The 22,365-nt window shown below is 38.6% G+C and overlaps 1 protein-coding gene across 5 annotated transcripts in view; it reads left to right on the plus strand.

Annotated features, from left to right (window-relative positions):
* STXBP5L (syntaxin binding protein 5L) overlaps positions 1–22,365 on the plus strand; it is a 507,599-nt gene that overhangs the window by 272,990 nt on the left and 212,244 nt on the right. The gene's annotated exons all lie outside the window — the stretch shown is intronic.

The following is a 22,365-nucleotide window of genomic DNA, read 5'->3' on the forward strand; positions in this document are numbered from 1 at the left end:
TGTACACAAATCAGTAGCACTGATATACACCAACAGTGACCAAGCTGAGAATCAGATCAAGAACACAGCCCCTTTTACAACAGCAAGCAAGCAAGAAAAAGAGAGAAATAAAAATTGAAAGAAAGGAAGAAAGAAGAAAGAGAAAGGAAAAGAAAGGAAGGGAGGGAGGAAGGAAAGAAAGAGAAAGAAAGAAGGAAGGGAGGGAGGAAGGAAGGAAGCAAGGAAGGGCAAGGAAAGGAAAGCAAGGAAAGAGAAAGTCTCCTCAAGTAGGTCCCTGACCCCTGTGCCTCCTGACTGGGAGACAGCTTCCAGCAGGGGTCGACAGACACCTCATACAGGAGAGCTCCAGCTGGCGTCTGGCAAGTGCCCACTAAGATGAAGCTTCCACAGGAAGGAAGAGGCAGCTATCTTTGTTGTTCTGCAGCCTCCGCTGGTGATACCCAGGCAAACAGGGTCTGGAATGGACCTCCAGCAAACGCCAGCAGACCTGGAGAAGAGGGGCCTGGCTGTTAGAAGGAAAACTAACAAGCAGAAAGGAATAGCATCAACATCAACAAAAAGGATGTACACCCAAAAACCCCATACAAAGGTCACCAACATCAAGGACCAAAGGTAGATAAATCCATGAAGATGAGAAAAAAACAGTGCAAAAAGGCTGAAAATTCAATAAACCAGAATGCCTCTTCTCCTCCAAAGGTTCACAACTCCCTACCAGCAAGGGAACAAAACTGGACAGAGAATGAGTTTGATGAATCGACAGAAGTAGGCTTCAGAAGATGGGTAATAACAAACTCCTCCAAGCTAAAGGAGCATGTTCTAACCCAATGTAAGGAAGTTAAGAACCTTCAAAAAAGGTTAGAGAAATTGCTAACTAGAATAACCAGTTTAGAGAAGAACATACATGGCCTGATGGAGCTGAAAAACACAGCACAAGAACTTCATGAAGCATACACAAGTATCAATATCCAAACAGATCAAGCAGAAGACAGGATATCAGAGATTGAAGATCACCTTAATGAAATAAAGTGTGAAGACAAGATTAGAGAAAGAAGAATGAAAAGAAATGAACAAAGCCTCCAAGAAATACGGGACTGTGTGAAAAGACCAAATCTACATTTGATTGGTGTACCTGAAAGTGATGGGGAGAATGGAACCAAGTTGGAAAACACTCTTCAGGATATTATCCAGGAGAACTTCCCCAACCTAGCAAGACAGGCCAACATTCAAATTCAAGAAATACAGAGAACACCACAAAGATACTCCTCGAGAAAAGCAAACCCAAGACACACAATTGTCTGATTCGCCAAGGTTGAAATGAAAGAAAAAATGTTAAGGGCAGCCAGAGAGAAAGGTCAGGTTACCCAGAAAGGGAAGCCCATCGGACTAACAGCAGATCTCTCAGCAGAAACCCTACAAGCCAAAAGAGAGTGGGGACCAATATTCAACATTCTTAAAGAAAAGAATTTTCAACCCAGAATTTCATATCCAGCCAAATAGTTTCATAAGCAAAGGAGAAATAAAATCCTTTACAGACAAGCAAATGCTGATATTGCCACCACCAGGCCTGCTTTACAAGAGCTACTGAAAGAAGCACTGAACATGGAAAGGAAAAACCACTCCCGGCCACTGCAAAAACATACCAGATTTTAAAGACCATCGACACTCTGAAGAAACTGCAACTTGTAAATTTATTTGAGTTAATTGTAGATTCTACAATTGTAGATATTAGCCCTTTGTCAGATGAGTAGATTGCAAAAATTGTCTCCCATTCTGTAGGTTGCCTGTTCACTCTGATGGTAGTTTCTTTTGCTGTGCAGAAGCTCTTTAGTATAATTAGATCCCATTTGTCAATTTTGGCTTTTATTGCCATTGCTTTTGGTGTTTTAGACATGAAGTCCTTGCCCATGCCTATGTCCTGAATGGTATTGCCTAGGTTTTCTTCTAGGGTTTTTATGGTTTTAGGTCTGACATGTAAGTCTTTAATCCATCTTGAATTAATTTTTGTATAAGGTGTAAGTAAGGGATCCAGTTTCAGCTTTCTACATACGGCTGGCCAGTTTTGCCAGCACCATTTATTGAATAGGGAGTCCTTTCTCCATTTCTTGTTTTTGTCAGGTTTGTCAAAGATCGGATGGTTGTAGATATGTGGTATTATTTCTGAGGGCTCTGTTCTGTTCCATTGGTTTATATCTCTGTTTTGGTGCCAGTACCATGCTGTTTTGGTTACTATAGCCTTGTAGTATAGTTTGAAGTCAGGTAGCATGATGCCTCCAGATTTATTCTTTTGGCTTAGGATTCTCTTGGCAATGCGGGCCCTTTTTGGTTCCATGTGAACTTTAAAGTTGTTTTTTCCAATTCTGTGAAGAAAGTCATTGGTAGCTTGATGGAGATGGCATTGAATCTATAAATTACCTTGGGCAGTATTGCCATTTTCACAATATTGATTCTTCCTACCCATGATCATGGAATGTTCTTCCATTTGTTTGTATCCTCTTTTATTTCATTGAGCAGTGGTTTGTAGTTCTCCTTGAAGAGGTCCTTCATGTCCCTTGTAAGTTGGATTCCTAGGTATTTTATTCTCTTTGAAGCAATTGTGAGTGGGAGTTCACTCATGGTTTGGCTCTCTGTTTGTCTGTTATTGGTGTATAAGAATGCCTGTGATTTTTGCACATCGATTTTGTATCCTGAGACTTTGCTGAAGTTGCCTATCAGCTTGAGGTTGTGGGCTGAGACAATGGGGTTTTCTAGATATATAATCATGTCATCTGCAAACAGGGACAATTTGACTTCCTCTTTTCCTAATTGAATACACTTTATTTCCTTCTCCTGCCTGATAGCCCTGGCCAGAACTTCCAACACTATGTTGAATAGGAGTGGTGAGAGAGGGCATCCCTGTCTTGTGCCCATTTTCAAAGGGAATGCTTCCAGTTTTTTCCCATTCAGTATATTGACTGTGGGTTTGTCTTAGGTAGCTCGGATTATTTTGAGATACATCCCATCAATACCTAATTTATTGAGAGTTTGTAGCATGAAGGTTTGTTGAATTTTGTCAAAGGCCTTTCCTGCATCTATTGAGATAATCCTGTGGTTTTTGTCTTTGGTTCTGTTTATATGCTGGATTACATTTTTTGATTTTCATATGTTGAACCAGCCTTGCATCCCAGGGATGAAGCCCACTTGATCATGGTGGATAAGCTTTTTGATGTGCTGCTGGATTTGGTTTGCCAGTATTTTACTGAGGATTTTTGCATTGACAAACAACCCCATCAACAAGTGGGCAAAGGGTATGAACAGACACTTCTCAAAAGAAGACATTTATGCAGCCAAAAGACAGATGAAAAAATGCTCATCATCACTGGCCATCAGGGAAATGCAAATCAAAACCACAATGAGATACCATCTCACACCAGTTAGAATGGCAATCATTAAAAAGTCAGGAAACAACAGGTGCTCGAGAGGATGTGGAGAAATAGGAACACTTTTACACTGTTGGTGGGACTGTAAACTAGTTCAACCATTGTGGAAGTCAGTGTGGTGATTCCTCAGGGATCTAGAACTAGAAGTACCATTTGACCCAGCCATCCCATTACTGGGTATATACCCAAAGGATAATAAAAGATGCTGCTATAAAGACACATGCACACGTATGTTTATGGTGGCACTATTCACAATAGCAAAGACTTGGAACCAACTATGATAGACTGGATTAAGAAAATGTGGCACATATACACCATGGAATACTATGCAGCCATAAAAAATGATGAGTTCATGTCCTTTGTAGGGACATGGATGAAGCTGGAAACCATGATTCTGAGCAAACTATTGCAAGGACAAAAAAACCAACACTGCATGTTCTCACTCTTAGGTGGGAATTGAACAAAGAGAACACATGGACACAGGAAGGGGAACATCACACACTGGGGCCTGTTGTGGGGTGGGGGGAGCGGGGAGGGGCGAGGGATAGCATTAGGAGATACACCTAATGTTAAACGAAGAGTTAATGGGTGCAGCACACCAACATGGCACATGTATACATATGTAACAAACCTGCACATTGTGCACATGTACCCTAAAACTTAAAATATAATAAAAATAAAAAATGAAAAATAGAAAAAAGAACCATGAATGATAAAAAAAAAGAAAAAAAAATAAACTGCATCAACTAACAGGCAAAATAACCAGCTAGCATCATAAAGACATGATCAAATTCACACATAACAATGTTAACCTTAAATGTAAGTGGGCTAAATGTCCCAATTAAAAGACATATTCTGGCAAATTGGATAAAGAGTCAAGGCCCATTGGTGTTCAGTATTCAGGAGACCCATCTCATGTGCAAAAACATACATAGGCTCAAAATAAAGGGATGGACGAATATTTACCAAGCAAATGGAAAGAAAAAAAAAAAAAGCAGCGGTTGCAATCCTACTCTCTGATAACACAGACTTTAAACCAACAAAGATCAAAAGAGACAGAGAAGGGCATTACATAATGGTAAATGGATCACTGAAAGAAGAAGAGCTAACTATCTTAAATATATACGCACCGAATGCAGGAGCACCCGGATTCATAAAGTAAATTCTTAGATACTTACAAAGAGACTTAGACTCCCACACAATGTTAGTGGGAAAATTTAACACTCTACTGTCAGTAATAGACAGATCATCAAGAGAGAAAATTAACAAGGATATCCAGGACTTGAACTCAGCTCAGCACCAAGTGGACCTAATAGACATCTACAGAACTCTCCACCCCAAATCAATAGAATATACATTCTTCTCAGCACCGCATCACACTTACTCCCATATTGACCACATAGTTGAAAGTAAAGCACTCCTCAGCAAATGTAAAAGAATAGAAATCACAACAAACTGTCTCTCAGAACACAGTGCAATCAAGTTAGAACTCAGAATTAAGAAACTCACTCAAAACTGCTCAACTACATGGAAACTGAACAACCTGCTCCTGAATGACTACTGAGTAATTAACGAAATGAAGGCAAAGCCTTCATTCATATCAAAGCCTGGTAGAGACACAGCAAAAAAAAAAAAAAAGACTTTTAGACCAATATCCCTGATGAACATCAATGTGAAAATCCTCAATAAAATACTGGCAAACTGAATCCAGCAGCACATCAAAAAGCTTATCCACCATGATCAAGTGGGCTTCATCCCTGGGATGCAAGGCTGGTTCAACATACGCAAATCAATAAACGTAATCCAGCATATAAAGAGAACCAATGACAAAAACCACATGATTATCTCAATAGATGCAGAAAAGGCCTTTGGCAAAATTCAACAACGCTTTATGCTGAAAACTCTCAATAAACTAGGTATTGATGGAACATATCTCCAAATAATAAGAGCTATTTATGACAAACCCACAGTCAATATCATACTGAATGGGCAAAAACTGGAAGCATTCCCTTTGAAAACTGGCACAAGGCAGGGATGCCCTGCCTCACCACTCCTATTCAACATAGTTTTGAAAGTTCTGGCCAGGGCAATCAGGCAAGAGAAAGAAATAAAGGGTATTCAATTAGGAAAAGAGGAAGTCAAATTGTCCCAGTTTGCAGATGACATGAATTTTATACTTAGAAAACCCCATTGTCTTCGGCCATAATTTCCTTAAGCTGATAAGCTCATTGTAGATTCTGGATATTAGCCCTTTTTCAGATGAGTAAATTGTAAAAATTTTCTCCCATTCTCTAAGTTTTCTGTTCACTCTGATGGTAGTTTCTTTTGCTGTGCAGAAGCTCTTTAGTTTAACTAGATCCCATTTGTCAATTTTGGCTTTTGTTGCCATTGCTTTTGGTGTTTTAGTCATGAAGTCCTTGTCCATGCCTATGTCCTGAATGGTATTGCCTAGGTTTTCTTCTAGGGTTTTTACTGTTTTAGGTCTAACATTTAAGTCTTTAATCCATCTTGAATTAATTTTTGTATAAAGTGTAAGTAAGGGATCCAGTTTCAGCTTTCTACAGATGGCTAGCGAGTTTCCCCAGCACCATTTATTAAACAGGGAATCCTTTCCTCATTTCTTGTTTTTGTCAAGCTTGTCAAAGATCAGATGGTTGTAGATGTGTGGTATTATTTCTGAGGGCTCTATTCTGTTCCATTGGTCTATATCTCTGTTTTGGAACCAGTACCATGCTGTTTTGGTTACTATAGCCTTGTAGTATAATTTGAAGTCAGGTAGCGTGATGCCTCCAGCTTTTTTCTTTTGACTTCAGAATGTCTTGACAATGCGGGCTTTTTTTGGTTCCATATGAACTTTAAAATAGTTTTTTTTGTTTGTTTGTTATTTGATTCCCTTTATTACATTAAATTATACATTTGACTCATTTTTCCATAATGAATAATTTGCGTGTGAATAAAATGACCAACTTAAAATAAACAAATAAAAAGTATGTATTCACTAACAGTTATATTATAAATAAGTACATTCATAATCAATCTCTCATTATTCCTGTTCCTCTCTTTCATAGAAAGCACTTATAAGTGTAATCGATTATATCTTTAAGCATCTTGGCATTCTCAGGTTTATAGATTAATTGGGGAAAATTGTCCATTTTAATAAGCTTTGGTTTTTTGTCCCATTTTTTTTTTAAATTTTTTTAGTATTTATTGATCATTCTTGGGTGTTTCTCAGAGAGGGGGATTTGGTAGGTTCATAGGACAATAGTGGAGGGAAGGTCAGCAGATAAACATGTGAACAAAGTCTCTGGTTTTCCTAGGCAGAGGGCCCTGCCACCTTCCACAGTGTTTGTGTCCCTGGGAACTTGCGATTAGGGAGTGGTGATGACTCTTAAGGAGTATGCTGCCTTCAAGCATCTGTTTAACAAAGCACATCTTGCACTGCCCTTAATCCATTTAACCCTTAGTGGACACAGCACGTTTCAGAGAGCACGAGATTGGGGATAAGGTTATAGATTAACAGCATCCCAAGGCAGAAGAATTTTTCTTAGTACAGAACAAAATGGAGTCTCCTATGTCTACCCCCTTCTACACAGACACAGTAACAATCTGATCTCTCTTTCTTTTCCCCACATTTCCCCCTTTTCTATTCGACAAAACCGCCATCGTCATCGTCATCATGGCCCCTTCTCAATGAGCTGTTGGGTACACCTCCCAGATGGGGTGGCGGCCGAGCACAGGGGCTCCTCACTTCCCAGACGGGGCAGCAGGGCAGAGGCACCTCCCACCTCCCAGACGGGGCAGCTGGCTGGGCGGCGGCTGCCCCCCACCTCCCTGATGGGGCGGCTAGCCGGGCGGGGGCTGCCCCCCACCTCCCGGATGGGGCGGCTGGCCGGGCGGGGGCTGCCCCCCACCTCCTGGATGGGGCGGCTGCCGGGCGGAGGGGCTCCTCAATTCCCAGACGGGGCGGCCAGTCAGAGATGCTCCTCACCTCCCAGACAGGGTGGCGGCGGGGCAGAGACACTCCTCAGTTCCCAGACGGGGTCGCAGCCGGGCAGAGGAGCTCTTCATATCTCAGACGGGGCGGCGGGGCAGAGGTGCTCCCCACATCCCAGACGATGGGCGGCCGGGCAGAGACGCTCCTCACTTCCTAGATGGGATGACTGCCAGGAAGAGGCGCTCCTCACTTCCCAGACTGGGCGGCCAGGCAGAGGGGCTCCTCACATCCCAGACGATGGGCGGCCAGGCAGAGACACTCCTCACTTCCTAGATGGGGTGGCGGCCGGGCAGAGGCTGCAATCTCGGCACTTTGGGAGGCCAAGGCAGGCGGCTGGGAGGTGGAGGTTGTAGCGAGCCGAGATCACGCCACTGCACTCCAGCCTGGGCAACATTGAACACTGAGTGAGCGAGACTCCCTCTGCAATCCTGGCACCTTGGGAGGCCGAGGCTGGCAGATCACTCGCGGTCAGGAGCTGGAGACCAGCCCGGCCAACACAGAGAAACCCCGTCTCCACCAAAAAATACGAAAACCAGTCAGGTGTGGAGGTGCACACCTGCAATCCCAGGCATTCGGCAGGCTGAGGCAGGAGAATCAGGCAGGGAGGTTGCAGTGAGTCGAGATAGCGGCAGTACAGTCCAGCCTCGGCTGGGCATCAGAGGGAGACTGTGCAAAGGGGATAGGGAGAGGGAGAGGGAGAGGGAGAGGGATAGGGCGATAGTTTTTCTTCCAATTCTGTGAAGAAAGTCATTGGTAGCTTGATGGGGATGGCATTGATTTTCACAATATTGATTCTTCCTATCCGTGAGCATGGAATGTTCTTCCATTTGAAGAATTCTCCAACCCGAATGTCCATCAGTGATAGACTGGATTAAGAAAATGTGGCACATATGCACCATGGAATACTATGCAGCCATATAAAAGGATGAGTTCTTGTCCTTTGCAGGGACATGGATGAAGCTGGAAACCATCATTCTCAGCAAATTATTGCAAGGACAGAAAACCAAACACAGCACGTTATCACTCATAGGTGGGAATTGAACAATGAGAACACTGGGACACAGGGTGGGGAACATCACACACAGGGGCCTGTTTTGGGGTGGGGGATGGGGGGAGGGATAGCATTGGGAGATATACCTAATGTAAATGATGAGTTAATGGGTGCAGCACACCAACATGGCACATGTATACATATGTAACAAACCTGCACATTGTGCACATGTAGCCTAGAACCGAAAGTATAATTTAAAAAAAGCTGATAAGCAAATTCAGCGAAGTCTCTGGATTCAAAATCAATGTGCAAAAATCACAACCATTCTTATACACCAATAACAGACAGCCAAATCATGAGTGAACTCCCATTCACAATTGCTTCAAAAAGAATAAAACAGCTAGGCATACAACTTACAAGTGATGTGAAGGACCTCTTCAAGGAGAACTACAAACCACTGCTCTAGGAAATAAAAGGGGACACAAACAAATGGAAGAACATTCCATGCTCATGGATAGGAAGAATCAATATCATCAAAATGGCCATACTCCCCAAGTTAATTTATAGATACAATGCTGTCTCCATCAAGCTATCAATGACTTTCTTCACAGAATTGGAAAACACTACTTTAAAGTTCATATGGAACCAAAAAAGAGCCCACATTACCAAGACAATCCAAAGCCAAAAGAACAAAGCTGGAGGCATCATGGTACTTGACTTCAGACTATACTACAAAGCTACAGTAACCAAAACAGCATGGTACTGGTACCAAAACAGAGAGATAGACCAATGGAACAGAACAGAGGCCTCAGAAATAACACCACACATCTACAACCATCTCATCTTCAACAAACCTGACAAAAACAAGCAATGGGGAAATGATTCCGTGTTTAATAAATGGTGCTGGGAAAACTGGCTAGCCATCTGTAGAAAGCTGAAACTGGATCCCTTCCTTACACTTTATACAAAAATTAATTCAAGATGGATTAAAGACTTAAATGTTAAACCTAAAACCATAAAAACCCTAGAAGAAAACCTAGGCAATATCATTCAGGACATAGGCATGGGCAAGGACTTCATAACTAAAACACCAAAAGCAATGGCAACAAAAGCCAAAATTGACAAATGGGATCTAATTAAACTAAAGAGCTTCTGCACAGCAAAAGAAACTGCCATCACAGTGAATAGGCAACCTACAGAATGGGAGAAAATTTTTACAATCTACCTATCTGACAAAGGGCTAATATCCAGAATCTACAAAGATCTTAAACAAATTTACAAGAAAAAAACAAACCACCCCATCAAAAAGTGGGCAAAGATATGAACAGACACTTCTCAAAAAAAGAAACCTATGCAGCCAACAGACACATGAAAAAATGCTCATCATCACTGGCCGCCAGAGAAATGCAAATCAAAACCACAGTGAGATATCATCTCACACCAGTTAGAATGGCGATCATTAAAAAGTCAGGAAACAAGAGGTGCTGGAGAGGATGTGGAGAAATAGGAACACTTTTACACTGTTAGTGGGAGTTTAAATTAGTTCAGCCATTGTGGAAGACAGTGTGGTGATTCCTCATGGATCTAGAGCTAGAAATACCATTTGACCCAGCCATCCCTTTACTGGGTATATACCCAAAGGATTATAAATCATGCTAATATAAAGAAACATGCACATGTATGTTTATTGTGGCACTACTCACAATAGCAAAAACTTGGAACCAACCCAAATGTCCATCAATGATAGACTGGATTTAGAAAATGTGGCACATATACACCATGGAATACTATGCAGCCATAAAAAGGATGAGTTCATTTTCCTTTGCAGGGGCATGGATGAAGCTGGAAACCATCATTCTCAGCAAACTATCACAAGGACAGAAAACCAAACACCGTATGTTCTCACTCATAGGTGGGAATTGAACAATGAGAACACTTGGACACAGGACAGGGAACATCACGCATGGGGGCCTCTCATGGGGTAGGGGTCAGGGGGAGGGATAGCATTAGGAGAAATACCTAATGTTAATGATAAGTTAATGGGTGCAGCAAACCAGCATGGCACATGTATACCTATGTAACAAACTTGCACATTGTGCACATGTACACTAGAAGTTAACATATAATAATAATAATAATAATAAAAAGAAATTTTAGATGCTTGCTTTAGTAAATGTTTTATTGAAATAAAATGACATATCCTACAATTTACCCATTTAAAGTATATGATTCAATGATTTTGAGTATATTCAGTGAAGTTGGTAACCATCACCAAATCAATGTTACGATATTTTCATTACTCTAAAAAGAAACCACGTACCTATTACCAGTTACTCCCCTTTCTCTCCAAACCTTGCAACCCTAGGCAATGACTACTTTAGTCTCTGTGTGTATGAATTTGTTTGTTATAGCCATTTCAAAGCAATAAAACCATACAATATTTGGCATTTTGTCACTGGCTTTTTTCTCTTAACAAAATTCTTTCACGATTCATTCATGTCGTATGAGTACTTTATTCCTATTTATTGGTGAATAAGATTCCATTTTATCATATTTTATTTATTTATTTATCAGTGCTTTTTGAGGCCTAGGCAGGAGGATTGCTTGAGCCCAGGATTGCTTGAGCCCAGGAGTTCCAGGCTGCAGTGAGCTATGATCATGCCACTGCACTCCCTGCCTTGAAAAAAAAAAAGTAACTTTGTGTTTAACATTTAGAGGACATAACAGACTGCTATAAGAAGTGGCCTCATAGAATGAGTTGGGAAGTGTTTCCTCCTCTTCTGTTTTTTTGGACGGTTTGTGAAAAATTGATACTAATTCTTCCTCAAATGTTGGGTAGAATTCAACAGTGAAGCCCTCTGGGCCTGGGCTATTCTTTGTGAGAGATTTTTCCAATTACAAATTCATTTCATTACTTGTTTTGTCTATTCATATCTTCTAAAGTCAGTTTTGATAGTTTGTGGTTTTCTAGGAATTTATCCATTTTGTACAGGTTATCTGATTTGTTGGAATATTGTTATTCATAATACTCCATTACAATCTTTTTAATTCTCTGAGATAGGTCCCTCTTTTCACTATTTTTTTTTTTTTTTTTTTTTTGAGATGAAGTCTAGCTCTGTCACCAGGCTGGAGTGCAGTGGCGAGATCTTGGCTCACTGCAACCTCCGCCTCCTACGTTCAAGTGATTCTTCAGCCTCGGCCTCCCGAGTAGCTGAGACCACAGGCACACGCCACCATGCCCAGCTAATTTTTGTATTTTTTTAATACAAAATTTAGACGGGATTTCATTATGTTGGCCAGGATGGTCTCGATCTCTTGACCTCGTGATCTGCCCACCTCGGCTTCCCAAAGTGCTGGGATTACAGGTGTGAGCCACTGTGCCCGGCCTTTGCTCTTGATTATAATAATGTTAGTTTCTCTTCTTGTCTTGGTCAACCTAGCTAAAGTTTTGTCAACCGTTTTGACCTTTTCAAAGAAGCTGCTTTTTTCCAGCTTTATTGAATTATGAGACAAAAATTGAATATATTTAAGGTATACAACTCAATATTTTATATAAATTAACATCCATCGCGTCACATAATTGTCATTTTCTTCCTTCTCCCCTCCCCTGCTTTACCCTCGCAACCACCATTCTACTTTGTCTAGGTGTATTTCCACTTTTGCATATGTGAGATAATGCAATATTTGTCTTTCTGTGTCTGAATTGTTTCACTTAGCATAATATCCTCCAGGTTCATCCAAGTTGTCATAAATGTCAGGATTTACTTTATTATAAAAGCTGAATAATATTTCAGTGAATTAGTGTGTGTATGTGTATCACATTTTCTGCTCTAGTAAACTAATAGATTGCGTGACTCATCCAAGGACGAAGTCAGTGAGCAGTGGGGACAGGACTACTGCTCAAATCTCCTGGTTCCCATCAACAATACCTGCTTTCCAATCCCTAATGATGCCATTAGGATGGGAGAATGGTGGAACCTGCAGGGAAGAGAAGGAGACTGGGCACACAGTAGGATCCAAGCCCTGGCCCTGCCCCCTGGGACACATTTGTCACTCTATTGCTTGTTTTCTTTGCTCTGCAGATGCTTTTTAGTTTGATTCAATCCCACTTAACTTTGTAATATATTTTGAAATCAGAAAGTGGGATGCCTCCAGCGTTGTTATTCTTGTTCAATAGTACTTTGGCTATTTGGGGTCTTTTGTGGTTCCATGTGAATTTTAGGATTTTTTTTTCTATTTCTGTAGAGTATTTCCTTAGTATTTTCATACATAGGGATTTCATTGAATCTATAGATCAGTTTGGATAGCATGGGGATTTTAACAATATCAATTCTTTTTTTTTTTTAAGACAGTCTTGCTCTCTCACCCAGGCTGGAGTGCAGTGGCACAATCTTGGCTCACCGCAACCTCTGCCTCCCGGGTTCAAGCAATTCTCCTGCCTCAGCCTCCCACGACATGCCTGGCTAATTTTTTTTGTATTTTTAGTAGAGATGGGATTTCACCATGTTGGTCAGGCTGGTCTCAAACTTTTTACCTCAGGTAATCCACCTGCCTCGGCCTCCCAAAGTGCTGGGATTACAGGCATGAGCCACCGCACCCGGCAATATTAATTCTCCCAGTCCATAAAAACGGAGGTCTTTCCTTTTATCTGTGTTCAAAGAACCAACTTTTAGATTATTTGCTTTTGTATATATTTTTTCTTTAATACTTCATTAATTTGTGCTATAATCTTTATTTCCTTTTTTCTGTTTGCTTTCAGTTTAGTTTTTTTTTATTTTTCTATATTTTAATGTGAATGGTGAGGATATTGATTTGAGGTAATTTTCTTTTCTTTTTTCCTTTTTTTGAGACAGGGTCCCATTCTGTCACGCAGGCAGGAGTGCAGTGGCATGATCATGGATCACGGCTCACTGCAGCCTCAACCTCCCTGGCTCAAGTGATCCTCCCACCTGAGCCTTTCAAGTAGTTGGGACTACAGGCCTTTGCTACCATGCCCAGATTATTGATTGATTGATTGATTGATTGATTGAGACAGGGTCTACCTATGTTGCCCAGTCTGGTCTCAATACCCTGGACTCAAGCAATCTTTCCACCCCAGCCTCCCAAAGTGCTGGGATTTCAGGTGCAACCCACTGGGCTCAGCCTTTTTTTCTTTTCTTTTCTTTTCTTCTCTTTTCCTTTCTTTAACATACTTGCTTATGGCTATAAATTTTCCTCTCAGCATTGTTTAAGCTGCATACTGGAGTTTTTAGTATGTTATATCTTCATTTCATTCTTCACAAAGTATTTTTCGTTTCTTTCGTTTGTTATTCAGTCAGATGTTAGTAGAGCCACTGAAGATTTCTTACGGCTGCTATTTCCATGTTATGTCCTTTTTTATGGTTTGCTTTAAACTTTTTTGTATCTTTGATCAAAGCGTGTCTCCTGTAGAAAGCATATAGTTGGATACTATTTGCTTGTTTTGTGCAGTCATACTATATCTTCCTTTTGATTGGAATGTTTAATCAATTCACATTTAGTGTTATTGTTGGTACTGTTAGATTGATGTCTGTAAATTTAGTTTTTATTTTCCATATGTTCATGCCTTTTTTCCTTGTACTCCTCCTTTACTGATTTTTAACGTTAAATGAATATTTTTAAAAATTTTAATTTCTATTTATTTATTTATTTACTTTAAGTTCTGGGATACATAGGCAGAATGTGTAGGTTTGTTACATAGGTATACATGTGCCATGGTGTTTTGCTGCACCTGTCAACCCATCATCTAGGTTTTAAGCCCCGCATGCATTAGGTATTTGTCCTAATACTCTCCCTCCCCATCACCCCTACCCCACAGCATGCCCCGATATTTGATGTTCCCCTCCCTGGGTCCATGTGTTCTCATTGTCCAACTCCCAATTATGAGTGAGAGTTTGGTTTTCTGTTCCTATGTAAATTTGCTGAGAATGATGGCTTCCAGCTTCATCTATGTCCCGGCAAAGGACATGAACTCATTCTATTTTATGGTTGCATAGTATTCCATGGTGTATATGTGCCGCATTTTCTTAATCCAGTCTATCACTGATGGACATTTGGGTTGGTTCCAAGTTTTTGCTATTGTGAATAGTAGTGCAATAAACATATGCATGCATGTGTCTTTATAGTAGAATTATTTATAATCCTTTGGATATATACCCAGGAGTGGGATTGCTGGGTCAAATGGTGTTTCCGGTTCTAGATCCTTGAGGAACCACAACACTGTCTTCCACATTGATTGAAGTAATTTACACTGCCACCAACAGTGTAAAAGCATTACTATTTATTCACAGACTCACCAGTGTCTGTTCTTTCCTGACTCTTTAATAGCCATTCTAACTGGCGTGAGATGGTATCTCATTGTGGTTTTGATTTGCATTTCTCTAATGACCAGTGATGATGAACCTTTTTTCATATCTTTCTTAGCTGCATAAATGTCTTTTGGGAAGTGTCTGTTCACATACTTCTCCCACTTTTTGATGTTTTTTTTTTTCCTGTAAATTTGTTTAAGTTCCTTGTAGATTCTGGATATTAGACCTTTGTCAGATGGATAGCTTGTAAAAATTTTCTCCCATTCTGTAGGTTGCCTGTTCACTCTGATGATAGTTTCTTTTGCTGTGCAGAAACTCATAAGTTTTATTAGATCCCATATATCAATTTTGGCTTTTGTTGCCATTGCTTTTGATGTTTTAGTCATGAAGTCTTTGCCCATGCCTATGTCCTGAATGGTATTGCCTAGGTTTTCTTCTAGGATTTTTTATGTGTTTAGGTCTTACATTTAAGTCTTTAATTCTTCTTGAGCTAATTTTTGTATAAGGTGTAAGGAGGAGGTCCAGTTTCTGTTTTCTGCATATGGCTAGCCAGTTTTCCCAGCACCATTTATTAAATAGGGAATCTCTTCCCCATTGCTTGTTTTTGCCAAGTTTGTTGAAGATCAGATGGTTGTAGATGTGTGGTATTATTTCTGAGGTCTTTGTTCTGTTTCATTGGTCTATATATCTGTTTTGGTTCCAGTACCATGCTGTTTTGGTTACTGTAGCCTTGTAGTATAGTGTGAACTCAGGTAGCGTGATGCTTCTAGCTTTGTTCTTTTTGCTTAGGATTGTCTTAGCTATACGGGTTATTTTTTGGTTCCATATGAAATTTAAAGTAGATTTTTCTAATTCTGCAAAGAAAGTCAAAGGTAGCTTGTTGGAATTTCATTGAATCTGTAAGTTACTTTGAACAGTATGGCCATTTCACAATATTGATTCTTCCTATCCATGAGCATACAATTTTTTTCCGTTTGTTTGTGTGCTCTCTGATTACCTTGCAGTGGTTTGTCATTCTCCTTGAAGAGGTCCTTTACGTCCCTTGTAAGTTGTATTCCTAGGTATTTTATTCTCTTTGTAGCAATTATGAATAGGCGTTCACTCATGATTTGGCTCTCTACTTGTCTATTATCGATGTATAGGAATGCTTGTGATTTTTGCACACTGATTTTGTATCTTGAGACTCTGCTGAAGTTGCTTATCAGCTTAAGGAGATTTTGGGCTGAGATGATGGGGTTTTCTAAATATACAATCTTGTCATCTGCAAACAGAGACAATATGACTTCCTCTTTTCCTAACTGAATACCTTTCATTTCTTTCTCTTGCCTGATTGCCCTGGCCAGAACTTCTAATACTATGTTGAATAGGAGTGGTGAGAGACCGCATCCTTGTCTTGTGCCAGTTTTCAAAGGGAATGCTTCCAGCTTTTGCACATTCAGTATGATATTGGCTGTGGGTTTTTCATAAATAGCTTTTATTATTTTTACATATCTTCTATCAATACCTAGTTTATTGAGAGTTTTTAGCATGAAAGGATGTTGAATTTGATCAAAGGCCCTTTTCTGCATCTATTGAGATAATCACGTGGTTTTTGTCATTCGTTCTGTTTATGTGATGGATTATGTTTATTGACTTGTGTATGTTGAGCTAGCCTTGCATCCCAGGGGTGAAGTCGACTTGATCTTGGTGGGTAAGCTTTTTGATGTGCTGCTGGATTTGGTCTGACAGTATTTTATTGAAGATTTTCGTATTGATGTTCATCAGGGATATTGGCCTGAAATTTTCTTTTTTTCTTGTGTTTCTGCCAGGTTTTGGTATCAGGATGATGTTGGCCTCACAAAATGAGTTAGGGAGGAGTGCCTCTTTTTCTTTTGTTTGGAATAGTTTCAGAAGGAATGGTTCCAGCTCCTCTTTGTACCTCTGGTAGAATTTGGCTGTGAATCTATCCATTCTTGGACTTTTTTGGTTGGTAGGCTATTAATTACTGCCTCAATTTCAGAGCTTGTTATTGGTACATTCCAGGATTTAACTTCTTCCTGTTTTAGTCTTGGGAGGGTGTATGTGTCCAGGAATTTATCCATTTCTTCCAGATTTTCTAGTTTATTTGCATAGAGGTGCTAATAGTATTCTCTGATGGTAGTTTGTATTTCTATGTGATCAGTGGTGATATCCCCTTTATCATTTCTTATTGCATCTATTTGATTCTTCTCTCTTTTCTTCTTCATTAGTCTAGCTAGCAGTCTATTTTGTTAAGCTTTTCAAAAAACCTGCTTCTGGATTCATTGATTTTTTGAACAGTTTCTCATGTCTCTGTCTCCTTCAGTTCCACTCTGATCTTAGTTATTTCTTGTCTTGTGCTAGCTTTTGAATTTGTTTGCTCTTTCTTCTCTAGTTTTTTTCATTGTGATGTTAGTGTGTTGATTTTTTATCTTTCTTGCTTTCTGATGTGAGCATTTAGTGCTATAAATTCTGCTCTTAACACTGCTTTAGCTGTGTCCCAGAGATTCTGGGCTCGTTGTCTCTCTCTTTGTTCTCATTGGTTTCAAATAGCTTATTTATTTCTGCCTTAATTTTGTTATTTACCCAGTAGTCATTCAGGAGCAGGTTATTCAATTTCCATTAGTTGTGTAGTTTTGAGTGAATTTCTTAATCCTGAGTTCTAATTTGATTGCACTGTGGTCTGAGAGACTGTTTGTTATGATTTCCATTCATTTGCATTTGCTGAGGAGTGTTTTGTTTCCAATTATGTGGTCAATTTTAGAATAAGTGTTATGTGGCACTGAGAAGAATGTATATTCTGTTGATTTGTGATGGAGAGTTCTGCAGATGTCTATTAGGTCCTCTTGGTCCAGGGCCAAGTTCAAGTCCTGAATATCCTTGTTAATTTTCTGTCTTGTTGATCTGTCTAATATTGATAGTGGGGTGTTAAATTCTCCCACTATTGCTATGCAGGAGTCCAAGTCTCTGTAGTCCTCTAAGAACTTGTCTTATGAATCTGGGTGGTATATTGGCTCATATCCCAGTATGTGGATACCACTGTATTGGGAGCATATATGTTTAGGATAGTTAGCACTTCTTGTTGCATTGATCCCTTTACCATTATGTAATGTCCTTCTTTTCCTTTTTTGATCTTTGTTGGTTTAAAGTCTGTTTTATCAGAGACTAGGATTGCAACCCCTACTGTTTTTTGCTTTCCATTTGCTTGGTAAATATTCCTCCATCTTTTTATTTTGAGCCTAAGTGTGTCTTTACATGTGAGATGGGTCTCCTGATGCAGCACATCGATGGGTCTTGATTCTTTATCCAATTTATCTGTCTTGTCTTTAATTGGAGACTTTAGCCCATTTACATTAAAAGTTAATATTGTTGTGTGTGAATTTGATCCTATAATTATGATGCTAACTGGTTATTTTATACATTAGTTGATGCAGTTTCTTCACAGTGTCATTGGTCTTTATATTTTTGTATGTTTTTGCAGTGGCCGATACTGGTTGTTTTTTTTTTCCATATTTAGTGCTTCCTTCAGGAGCTCTTGTAAGGCAGGCCTGGTGGTGACAATATCCCTCAACATTTGCCTTGTCTGGAAAGCATTTTATTTATGTGCTTATTAAGCTTAGCTTGGCTGGATATGAAATTCTCGTTTGAAAATTATTTTCTTTAAGAATGTTGAATATTGGCCCCCTCCTGGGTTCAAGGGATTCTCGTGCCTCAGCCTCCCGAGTAGATGGGATTACTGGCACGTGCCACCACACCTGACTAATTCTTGTATTTTTAGTAAGGACAGGGTTTCACCATGTTGGCCAGGCCGGTCTTGAACTCCTGACCTCAGGTGATCCACCCACCTTGGCCTCCCAAATTGCTGGGATTACAGGAATCAGCCATTGTGCTCTGCTCTTCTTCTCCTTTTTTTGTCCAATTTTTTGTTATACGTTTTATATCTATATGTGCTGCAAATCCAATAATACATTATTTAAATTAAATTATTATTAAATCTTATATAATTGTATGTCTTTTAAGAATGTTGACAAAAAATGTAGATCAAGTATATATTCACAGAATCTGTTACATTGATGTTTTTGCTTATCATTTTTGGTTTTCTTCATTTGTTGCTGTAGATTCAAATTACCAACTGGTATCTTTTCCTTGTTCCAATACAGCTTTGCTCTCACCCACCTTCTTTTTCTTGTTATTGGCAAATATATATACAGATCTCACAATACAATTATATACATATTGTTTTATATAATTGATTTTTAAGTCAGTTAAGAGGTGGTTGGAGAATACATATGCAATTATGTCATTGTAATTATCTACCTAGTTACCTTTACTGGTACTCTGTTCTTTGTGTAGACTTAAATTACTTGCTGGGGTCACTTTCTTTCAGCCTGAAGGACTTTTTTAAGTATTTTTTGTAAGATAGCTCTGTTATCAACAAATTCTCTCAGTTTTTGTTTATCTGGAAATTATCTTTATTTCATCTTTATTTTTGAAAGACAGTTTTGCTCAACATAAGACTCTTGGTTGGCAGACTTTTTTTCTTCTACTATTTTAAATATGTCTTATCACATTCCATTGCCTTTCAGCCTCCATCGTTTCTAAAAGTTAGCTGTTAATCTTAATAGGGTTCTTTTGTACACACTGCTTTCAAGGTGTTTTATTTTTTTTTCTTTTAAGCATGTTTACTGGGATGTTTCTGAGTAGAGATTTCTTTATCCTACTTGGAGTTTATTGAACTTCTTAAAGCATAGATAATGTTTTTTTCAAATTTAGGAAAGTTTTCAACCATTATTTTTAAAAAGTTTGTATTCCTTTCTTTCCTTTTCTTCTATTTCAATTATGTATATTCTTGTGATTAACAGTATTCCACATTTCTTTGAGATTGTTCATACTCCTTCATTCTTTTTTCTGTTTTTTTTCTGTGCTATTGCAATAATCTCTGTGTTCTTCCAGCATCAGTCTCTTACACCCTCAAAATTGCTCTATTAAATGAAGACACATTAATATTTTTGAAACATTGCTTTACACTCATCACTCCCTAACTTGAAAGCTTCTCATAACTCTCCATTGTCTATACTGAAAATAAGTTTAGAGATTGCCATTGATTGGCTATTTTGTACCTCATTAACATTATTTCCCCTATTTCCCTTCACAAATCTTTTAATCTAGTCAAATTGGCCTGTCAGTAAAACCAGTTTTAATCTCAACCTCTACAGCACTTTATGCTTATCACTCATTTCATTATAGTACTTCATATTGTCATTTTTACTTATTTTTTAATACAGTGAATTTTAAGCCTCTGGAATTCAGTTGTTTAATACCCTAACACTTGGTACACTACTCTGAATGTTAGGAATAGTAAGAAATATAATTGTTGATAATGTTGTGATACACAACATGACATTTAATCATGTTTCAATTAGTGACAGTCAATAAGTATAATCAAAGCACAAAAATTCTCTCCCAAGAATAAATTGGTAGAGTTGGAAATTGAAGGAAAATGTTAACTTAACAAGTAATTATATAATTATTCTTTCCCACTGAAATCAATTGATGACTCTGATGTATATTGATTAAAAATGCTTTAATATGTACAAACAACTGCAAATATACTGTTTTGTTCAATTAATGGTTTGACAATTTAGTGAAGTGCTGGATGGAAAAGACATATAAACTAAGGGGAGTGGATCTCTCCCCTGGCTGTGTCACTTTTTTATTTCTCTCTATTCCCACATCATTACCAAAGCCAGTAATCTCCAACCATCTATTTCTCAATCTTAAGACTATTGTTCAGGGCTGGGCTTGGTGGCTCATGCCTGTAATCCCAGCACTTTGGGAGGCTGAGAACAGGTGGATCACGAGGTCAGGAGATTGAGACCATCCTGGCTAACACGGTGAAATTCTGTCTCTACTAAAAATACAAAAAATTAGCTGGGCATGGTGGCACACACCTGTAGTTCCAGCTACTCGGGAGGCTGAGGCAGGAGAATCACTTGAACCCAGGAGGCAGAGGTTGCAATGAGCCAAGATCGCACCACTGCACTCCAGCCTGGGTGACAGAGCGAGACTCTGTCTCAAAAAAAAAAGACTATTGTTCAGATAAGTTCCTGAGCAAAAGTTTTCTCTTTCTAAGGCATCATGATCTACATATAATGTTAGCAATTCTATTTTACATATGGCACAGTATGTATATTTTTGTACAGTGTGAATGATTATGGTCAATTTTTTATTATTTGTTTCTTCTTTAGTCAACATAGGGTAAAATAAAGAAAAGGCAATTTCAGAAAGCATGCCAAGCAGCAGATATTGATTTGTTGTTTGTTAATTCCTTGCCCTTTAAACAAGTTGAATAAAGCTATCTTGATATCCTATTTGGATATGCTTATGTTATTCTGAAGCTAATCTGAAAATTTAAAGCTATATGCATGTAAACTTCTATGTAATAGATATGTAATAGATAAACAATGTATTACATAGGTATCTATGTAATAGATAAACAACTGTGGTAATACAAGAATAAATAAGGGTACTTACTGAAAATAAAAAAGAAACAAATATTGCATTTCAGAACACAAGCCAGTTTAACCAAAATGAGAAAGAATTAAACTGAAAGCATAACTAGAAAGATAAGCATGTTATGTGCAGAAGTAGCTTCACTTCTATTTCCTTCTCTTTTTGATCCTTTATTCAAAATCTTATGGAGTCTAAACAGAATAACCCATCCCCTATAAGAAATTATCATTTTTGTTTTATGCAAAATGAATACATCATTAAAATGATTTTTAAAAATCATGAAATGTAGTATCTGTGTTCATTGTCTAATGGAAGTTTTAAAAAATGTATTTGATAGAATAATTTTAATAGTTCATTGTATGCTTTAAATAGCAAGTATTTCTCTGTATGAAAGGAGTTTGCATGTATTATAGATAAAATATTGATCCTAGTATGGATTGTCATTGTTGTCCTAGTCTGTTTCGTGTTGCTGTAACAGAATACTACACACTACGCAATGTATAAAAAATAGAGGTTTATTTGGCTTATGATTCTGGAGGCTGTAAAGGCCAAGATTGAGGGGCAACATCTGATGAGGGACTTCTTACTGTGTTATAACATGGTGGAAGGTATCACATGTTGAGAGATGTGCAAGAGAGGGAAGGGCGCTGAGCTAATCCTTTCATCAGAAACCCACTCCCATGATAACCAACCCACTCTCACAATAACTGTATTAATTAATCCATGAGGGCAAAGCACCCATGTCCTAATCACCTCTTAAAAGTCTCATTCTCAATACTGTTGCATTGGGGATTAAGTTTCCAACACATGAATTTTGGGGGACACATTCAAACCATAGCAATAGTAATACATTTCATTATGTAGATAAGTATGTATGTGTGGTCTTCAATTCTAAACTTATTTTGTCTTCAAACTTAAATAATTAAAATAACTCCACATGAAATTAGATTTATGTGTGAAGGATGTAAAGTGATAAAAGTTATATAATTTTACAGGTAATTTTATGAATTATATAGCAGACAATTATTGCAACTCTAAAGATTGTTTACAAATTCAACAAAAATATTGGGATTCATAGATATAAGTTTATCCTATTATGACAAACATAGAATTAACATTATTATTCCT

The sequence above is a fragment of the Pan troglodytes genome, chromosome 2 (assembly GCF_028858775.2).
Source record: "Pan troglodytes isolate AG18354 chromosome 2, NHGRI_mPanTro3-v2.0_pri, whole genome shotgun sequence".
NCBI classification, from domain to species: Eukaryota; Metazoa; Chordata; class Mammalia; order Primates; family Hominidae; genus Pan; species Pan troglodytes.